Source organism: Pollicipes pollicipes, unplaced genomic scaffold, assembly GCF_011947565.3.
Source record: "Pollicipes pollicipes isolate AB1234 unplaced genomic scaffold, Ppol_2.1 Scaffold_4002;HRSCAF=4701_pilon_pilon_pilon, whole genome shotgun sequence".
In the NCBI taxonomy this organism is placed as follows: Eukaryota; Metazoa; Arthropoda; class Thecostraca; order Pollicipedomorpha; family Pollicipedidae; genus Pollicipes; species Pollicipes pollicipes.
Window position 1 is genome coordinate 39,315,921 of NW_023596420.1, and position 8,192 is coordinate 39,324,112.

The window sequence follows — 8,192 nt, forward strand, 5'->3', positions numbered from 1 at the left end:
GATCACCACACTTACGCTTCAGCAGGTTCACTAAAAAATCCAAATGCTCCTCCATGTCCATGGCTGCACCGAGCTCTCCGACAGCAGACCGTCACGCCTCTTGCCCGGCACCGCAACGCCGGCCCACTGCGCACGCCGGCGGTTACCCGCTGAGTGAGGCTGCAGTGCTAGCCGACCGCAATCAGCAATGTCGAGCACACATCCGTCGATTCGAGCGCGAGTTTGGTCGCGACGCCTTGACCGAACAGCGCTGTGAAACTGACGGGACTGCTGAGGGGAACGTGGGTGACTGGGATGCATAGAGATATATCGATAGTTCAGAACGTTCGGAATAAATATTTCCGTGCGGTGGCCCTCATTGCCTTGATTCGTTCCGTGAAGTGACAGGCAATATTTCACATCAGGCGACAATCAGCGCACAGGAGCCCAACACCAGCGCCACGGCAGCCAGGGAGAGCCGATTGAAGAACAACTCGCCCCCCCCCCCCCCCCCGAGTGATGTCACACCCTCGGGAGTGACGCCGTCTGAGCGATAAGGAAACTTGTTTATCATGGGCTGGACACGACGCTGAGGCGGTTTGCGACACATTGCGGGCCAAACGAGCCTCATGCTGCTAAGCGAGTTGCAGCCGAACAAACATGGCACATCACCGTTCACTGCTTTTAGCGGCAACCGAGGTGTTCTGTCGCACTCGACCTGATCGAAGATATTAGACCACCCGATTGCCAATAGTGTGATTTAATGCTTCCTTAAAAAAGACGCCCTCAGCGCCTCGCCAGCTATCTATTGCATGAGACAATTTTGGGATCGCACGGCGATCCCAAAATTGTCTCTCCGTGATTGGTTTCGTCGACCATTAAACGACGCCGTATCCGCTTTTCATTGGTCAATTATCATGCAATTTCTGTAACATATGACTAGGACTCTTTCCGTTGGCAGTCGTAAATCAGGCGAGCAGTTTGTTGCCATGTATACATATACACTTACTGGATCTGAAGACACGCGGTTGCTGTTGGTTGTGCACATGGACATTGCGGTGTGGTGTGAGTGTTGGTGAGTATAAGTTACTGGAAGATAAAAGCTGTAGGCTGACAATATTTATCTTTGGCTGACTCGTGAGAAAGGCTGGCACGAAGGAGGTTATCTCACAAGTAGTCAGAAATCTGTTACAGGCGTAACTGATAAGAAATCCTTTACACCATTCTTCTCTTTGGTACTATATCTCTATTTGGTATATTTTTGGCTGTTTGGCTGACAGGAAGAAAACATATTTTAGCTTTCTCAAAGAGTTATCGTACGTAGAGCATGCACGAATAAAAAACAAGCTGCATATTTGAAATCTGACTTTCATTATTGTCCATGAATCCTGCTAACCTCTGTCTTGATAGGGGTGGTTGACCCCCCGAAGGTTTTTATGATATCGCTCTGGCTTGCTTCGTAATCGCGCCCAAATTTCTCGTAGTCCGAAGGACGTACAGTTTGCGCGTTTTGACATCAGACAGGTGTTCCTTGCTGTCCCGGTTTCGGACCCATGAAGGTTTGTGAGGAACACTGCGCAGAGATCTACGGCCGGCAGGAGCAGCGAGCGACAGCGGACGATGTCTCGAAACGCGCGGTGGGCCGGCACCGTTGCATTAACGGGGTCATATACCACACATATTTGCTCAAAACACATACAAGTATGTACCATTGCACTCAGAATTGAACAAGGAACGCACATTTTTTAATTGTTCCTCCCTACATGGCATGGTTTCATAAGTATGACGCTAAGTTAAAAACGTAGCAAGCTCTGGAAAATTCAACCGTGGACACTACCATAACGGGTCAATTATTAAACTAATAACATCAAAGCTAATGCCAATAGCGCGATCTCATTGACGTCAATCTACTGGTGTTTTCCGCTAAGCTCTATCTTCATTGCTTTGAAATCACCAGGAGGTGGGCTCGCACCACTCCTCTCACCTTTATCTGCCCCCTTTACGAAAAAAAACGGTGAAAAACTTAAAACGGGCCACGGTTAAGAAGGCAGATCAGACCATTTGTGTATGGTGGGAGACAGGCATAAACTTTTTTACCTCTGGTCATAAGCGGACCCTGGAGGGGGGGGGGGGGCCCGGGGTCATGGACCCCCCCAAAAACTCTGGCAGTATGTTTTGGCCCCCACAACATTTCCAGAACTTTTTAAAGTTTCGTCTACCTACCATCTGTTTTAACTTTGATGGTGCGGTATCAAACATTTCTTTCCGTTTTGGAAGAAAAACTTTATGAAAAAAATTGGTAGCGATTGGAATGTTAAAACAAAACGCATGTTGACGCGGCTTAGTCATACTCGGCGCAAACATCTTGTTTGATAAGTGCACTGGACCTCGGATCCCACACCAGCCAGCTGGCGACGAACAGTTCCCCCCCCCCCCCATACAAAATCAAACTCCAGGCTAGATCCGCCCCTGCCTCTGGTCCCGTTATGGCAACTCCCAAGACTTCGCCCCATCTCTCATCATTTTGAGAAGGTGATGACCACGCTTAGTTCGTACCAAAGCAAACTGGAAAATTAAATTGTGAGAGGCCGTTAGCATGATGTCAAGGTGAACAAAATAAACCGATTTTCCTTTAATGCTATACATAACTGGAATGTCCCCCCTGAACACGAAACATGAGACCACATGGCCGTGCGCTGTAAACACCCAGACGCCAGCCCAGCACATACACAAACAAGAGACGGTCAGCTAGTACACACATGCCTGTCTGATTATATATCGCAGTGGGAGTGTCCATTATCCAAACCACGCTCCCAACGACGGGTCTCGTGAACACCCGTTTATTACAGCTGGTTGTCCTGACCAACTGATAGGCCAACGCTATCAGGGACCGACAGCGGGCTCAGTGGCGAGGCACAGTCCGCTGTGAGGCAACATCTCTGCACTCCGGGTTCGCATCGTGCCCTCCTGAGCGTCGAGGTGATGCTGCAGACCATACCACTGCCGGTCCTTCTCACGCTGAGCGCCACCACGCTGGCAGTGACCTCCGCCGAGTACCGGCCATGCGAACCGCTCAAGTTCAACAAAGAAAGCGTGGCGTGCGTCTGCAATGCCACATACTGCGACAACCTGCCACCGCTGCCGGCGCCGGCCGCCGGCACGGCCGTCGTGGTCACCTCCTCCCGCGCCGGTGCTAGCTTCCAGATGTCCGACGCTCAGTGGACGAGCGACCCGCGCGCCGCCAACCGGGAGCGGCCGGCGCGCGTGCGAGTCTCGGCCGCGGCGGCGCGCCAGCGGGTGCTCAGCCTCCGCGGGGCTTTCACCGACACGGCTGGCGTGAACGTGAAAAGTAATCTCGCAGCATCTCCCGGTGGTTACAGAACATTTTCGTTCAACCAGTGTCTTGGGGCGCGTTAAAAGTAAAAAGTAAAAGTCCAGCATAACATTTCTCAAGGCTCATCTGCTTTGCCTGTTCTGCGCATGGAAGGAAGATATATGCTAGGTGGAAATACGGCTAACGTGATACTTTGGTACACAAATAAGCGGACAGAAAGCGGTGATAACGTTTGCATTGCCTTCTTTCAACTGATGATCAGCATACATGTCGGGATTGTGGGAAACATGACCCATTTCACTGTGGTTTTCATCAGTTCAACATTTTATCATGCGTTAAGCAAACATCATGACAAGCGTCTTGTTTCCGGTTACGACTGAAGCAGCCTCGGTGGCAGGCAAAAGAACCTACGAAGATGTCAAGGAAAATCGGTTAAAAGCCTTCAGGTATTACGTGATTCTCGAGCCAAAGGGCATTGATGTGGTTAGAAATAGCAGCATACCCAAAACAGTCATGTCATGTCATTGGGCTTTACGACGCACTCAGCTGCTGAGGCTATATGGCGTCACCTGCCTCTCACCCTGGCAGGAAGGGCGGGCGCCGCGGGGAATCAAACCCCGTACCTCTGGTTTCCCAGGCGCGCAGCGGTTAACGGAGACGCGTCAACCACTACACTACCGGCAACCAAAATCAAAACAATGCGTTTCACTCACCGCCGTAACCACACAGCTCATAAACATTGGTGGTACATTGAGCCTTTCCGAGTACAAGTCTGGGTATACACCACTTTGTCCATAAAGCTTCAAAACTAGCCCGATATACCTAAAAGTGACACAAACGTCAGTCAGTGTGATAGACAGAGCAACACACACCTTAAACATTTGTTAGCCAATAAACCGCCTAAATTTAGAATTGCAGTAAATTCCATTCGGCTAGGTTCAGCTACAAATGTCAGAGCGAAGTCAAAATTAACCCGCTTTTTTGCTCTGGATGACGCTTCATACGGTAGTTTCTGGTACTCATTTCGACTTTTTTTTGGCATCAGGAACCGCAACAAACCGCTCAACAAACATCAGTAAGGCAAAACCAGCACCTGCATTTGAAGCAGATCATTTTCCGTGAAAGCCTAGATTTAGGTTAGCCACCCATAGTCCGATCGAACCATGGTAAGGGAAACAATATCATCTGCGTGTAGAGTGGCATCGTCTTGCGCATCCTGGTGACCACTGGAGAAAACAGTACGTCACAAACGCATGCTTTATTCAATTTCTCTTATATGGAGAGGCCGCCAACTCTCGGACAGAGATTTAGCTCTGGACTCTCACGTAGTGGGCGTCCATAACTGATGTCCTATCCGTCATCTTCATTCCGTCTTCACGTTGTTGAATAAGGCTCTTCAGAGAGGAGATAGAGTGGGAGTCCATGGACCACAGCTGAGGAATTACGTGGCGGAGCGGTGGTCTGGAATAGGGTAACGTTACGCTCAAATGTAGGTGCCAGGCAGGCTCCATTAAAAGTCATGTTTTCCAGCAGAACTCGAGGAGGGGTCACGTCAATTTAGCCAAACCAGTGCAAAACAGGTTGAGCAGATGTTGAAGGAACGCAAAAATGGTTGGTGTATTTGATAAGCGTGTCCATCATCGTGTTCCCCTGGTAGTCTTTGGTGTTCCTGAAAAAAGAAGCTGAAATGCGCAAAAAGCTTTCATTTCACTATTGCTTAAGCTGGCAAATTTATGTTGTCTTATGTCACAGTACACTAACTTCCGTCCGCCAAATAATATACACACATATATATATATATATATATATATATATATATACATAGATGCATATATCTGTAAATGTCTATATATTCACAGGAAAAAGTAATGTGAATGTCGATTAATGTTGCCATCGGTTAACAAACTTGTGATGTGCGAAAAATATATTCCTAGACAGTAAATATCTCCAGAGTGACATCGATCGCCAGATGTGCAAGGACGTAAAGTCTCTAGGCAAACAAGCACCAGAAGTCATCTAAACCTTCTGTGAAAGAGCTCTTTCACCACATGCCATCTGTTCCATCCGAGCCTGAACTATGTCTGGCTTTCGAAACGTCATCTGATGCTGCCTTTAAAAAGTCGTCTTTAGCGTCTCATCACCTGCCAGTTGCATCAGCCAGCTCTGGGATCGCAAGCCAATCCCTACTTTCTGATTGGCTTAGCTGACCATCGGACGACGTCGTACTCGTTTCTCATCGGTTAACTATCACGTCATCACTGGACCCTACGACCATTAATCATTTCCGGAGCGTACGGTATATAAGCTGTACCATTGGTGGCCGTGTATGCTCTTTCGCTCTTCGGGCTCGGAGACGCAAAATCGCTGTCGGTTGTGCGGTTGAGCATTGTCGTGTGAGTGTTGGTGCATGTAAGTGACCAGAACATATAAACTGTGCTTTACAAGATCTCCCTTTGTTGGACTCGCGCGAAAGACCGGCACAAGCGAGATCTCCACTAGTATAATTATCACGCAAACAATCAGAAACCTGCCGCAAATTCAATGATGTCTCACCCGTTGAAACAAATTTGAACTATTTTGTCCATGCTTTATTGTGGGCAGGTTAAGGCTCGATCGTATTTCATCTGCAACGCGAAGGTTAGGCACTTCGTCTGTCAGGTGGTTTGGGTGCATCGTTTTATTTCAACTGTTGTTTGCCTTCATTTAGACTTTGGTGAATGAAGAACTTCAAATTATTTGAGATGAAACCGCAGGAGGCAAAACTGAACTAAAATGATTGAGTAATTGCTCGGGCTATCATCCTTGTCTGCCTCTGGTAAGCAACGTTCGTCTGGGCATAACGTGTCGACTGTTGGCTCTACGGGTGCATTCCTTTATGTATATTATATATATATATATATATATATATAATCTATATATACAACGAGAGAGAGAGAGAGAGAGGAGAGAGATGAGAGAGAGAGAGATGAGAGGAGAGAGAGAGAGAGACGAGAGGAGACGAGACCAGGCGAGAGAGAGATGAGAGAGAGAGAAGAGAGAGAGAGAGAGAGAGAGAGAGAGAGAGAAGAGAGAGGAGAGAGAGAGAGAGAGAGAGAGAGAGAGAGAGAGAGAGAGAGAGAGAGAGAGAGAGAGAGAGAGGGGAGAAGAGAGAGAGACCTCGTCCTCGTTCTCGTCCTGTTGGATGATGCCAGTGACACAGAAACACACCACAGGGCCTTACTGAAACTATATATATATATATATATATATATATATATATATATATATATATATATTTGCATTCACATGCTGCGCAACCTTAAAGTCAAGCGAATCAACTGCCGCTCATCTTGCGAAAGGAACATATTCACCACAACTAGTTGCCTGGAATTTAAAAGCCCATTATCTGCACATTTTGGTCTAAAGCACTTAGTTACGAAAGCTACTCCCCCGAAGTCTATGTTTCATGAAACACGCCCTTCAGTATGCACCCAAGATCAGTTCAGGCCCTGTTCATGGCTACTCCAGCAACCCATTTAGCTGAAACATGGCCTTGCAGATCTGGCCGTTTTTTAACCTCCTCCATCGCCTGCGGATACTCTTCCAGAGTAAAGAGGTGCACTCCCAACTTCTCCGGGCGCAGGTAGCGCGGGAACATGTCAGCTGCCAGTGCTGTAGGCGCGCGGAAGGTGTGTGGGTTAGCGAGGATGCCTCGCACCGTGATCTCCCGTGTTATCATCAGGTACGGGCTGATCGAAACGCGCTCGTTGGGTGCCGGCGTGCCGAACATGGCGAGTGCGCCTCCCATGCGCAGCCAGCCGACCGCCAGCTCGATGGCCGAGCAAGCGCCGCTGCAGTCGATCACCAAGTCGAGCCCGCCCGCCGCCAGCTGGCGCTCCGTCAGCGGCGCAAACTCGGCCGCCAGTTGCTCGGGCGTCACCGTGCGGAAGCCGAGGTCAGAGCGCGTCGACGACGGCGCGGCGCGGCGCCGCTGGTTCGCTGACGGTGACGTCACGCGCGCCACGGTGGTGCAGTATGCACGCGGTCAGCACGCCGATGATGCCAGCGCCGAGGATCAGCACGCGCCCCTGAGTCGGCACAGGCTCGAATTGATCGAGCGCGTGGATCAGGCACGAGAGGGGCTCGCAGAGCGCGGCCGTGCACAGAGGCAGGCCGTCCGGCAGACGGTGCAGCGCTATGTTCGCGCGCCACCGTCGCCCCGGCCCAGCCGCCAGGGCGCCAGAAGCCGAGCGCATCCCACATACAGCCGCGCTGACAGAAGTGCACGCGTCCCAGCTTGCAGAACTCGCAGGTGCCGCAGCCCTGGTTGGGGTCAACAGCGACGCGGTCACCCACGCTGACGGTGGTGACGTCACTGCCTACTGCAGCTACCACGCCGCTCAGCTCGTGACCCATGGTCAGCCAGTCCCTGCGACACCGGGAACGTGTTTTGTATCGCGTGCAGGTCGGTGCCGCACACGGCGGCGTACGACACGCGCACCACCACATCGTCGGGCGCGTTGACGGTCGGCTGCGGCACGTCGCGCACTTCAAGCCGTTTCTCCGGCTGCAGAAGCTGGAGCGCCCTCATCTCTGCACCCTGGTACGTCGCTGACTGGACCGCCAACAACCTTGAGTGTGGCGCCCGCCGTGCTATTGCCAGTTCTAGAGGTTTTCCTGTGATGCCAGGTCATGCTGATTTGAGTTTAAGCCGCCAGCTCTAAATACCGTTCAGTTCAAGGGTTCAGGATTCCTCTAGAGATAACTTGGCGGCTTCTTTGTCGCCGGTGCTTTACGGTGCACTCAGCAGCTGAGACTGTATGGTATCACCTGGCTCTTACCCCAGAAAAACCTGGCATCGCGTGGTGGTGGAAACCCGTACCTACAGCGATCCAAACGT

At 50.6% G+C, this 8,192-nt stretch overlaps 1 pseudogene; it reads right to left on the reverse strand.

The window, feature by feature from the left end:
• Positions 1–6,602: 6,602 nt before the first annotated feature.
• On the reverse strand, positions 6,603–7,890 carry LOC119093801 (D-altritol 5-dehydrogenase-like; annotated as a pseudogene).
• Positions 7,891–8,192: the final 302 nt, after the last annotated feature.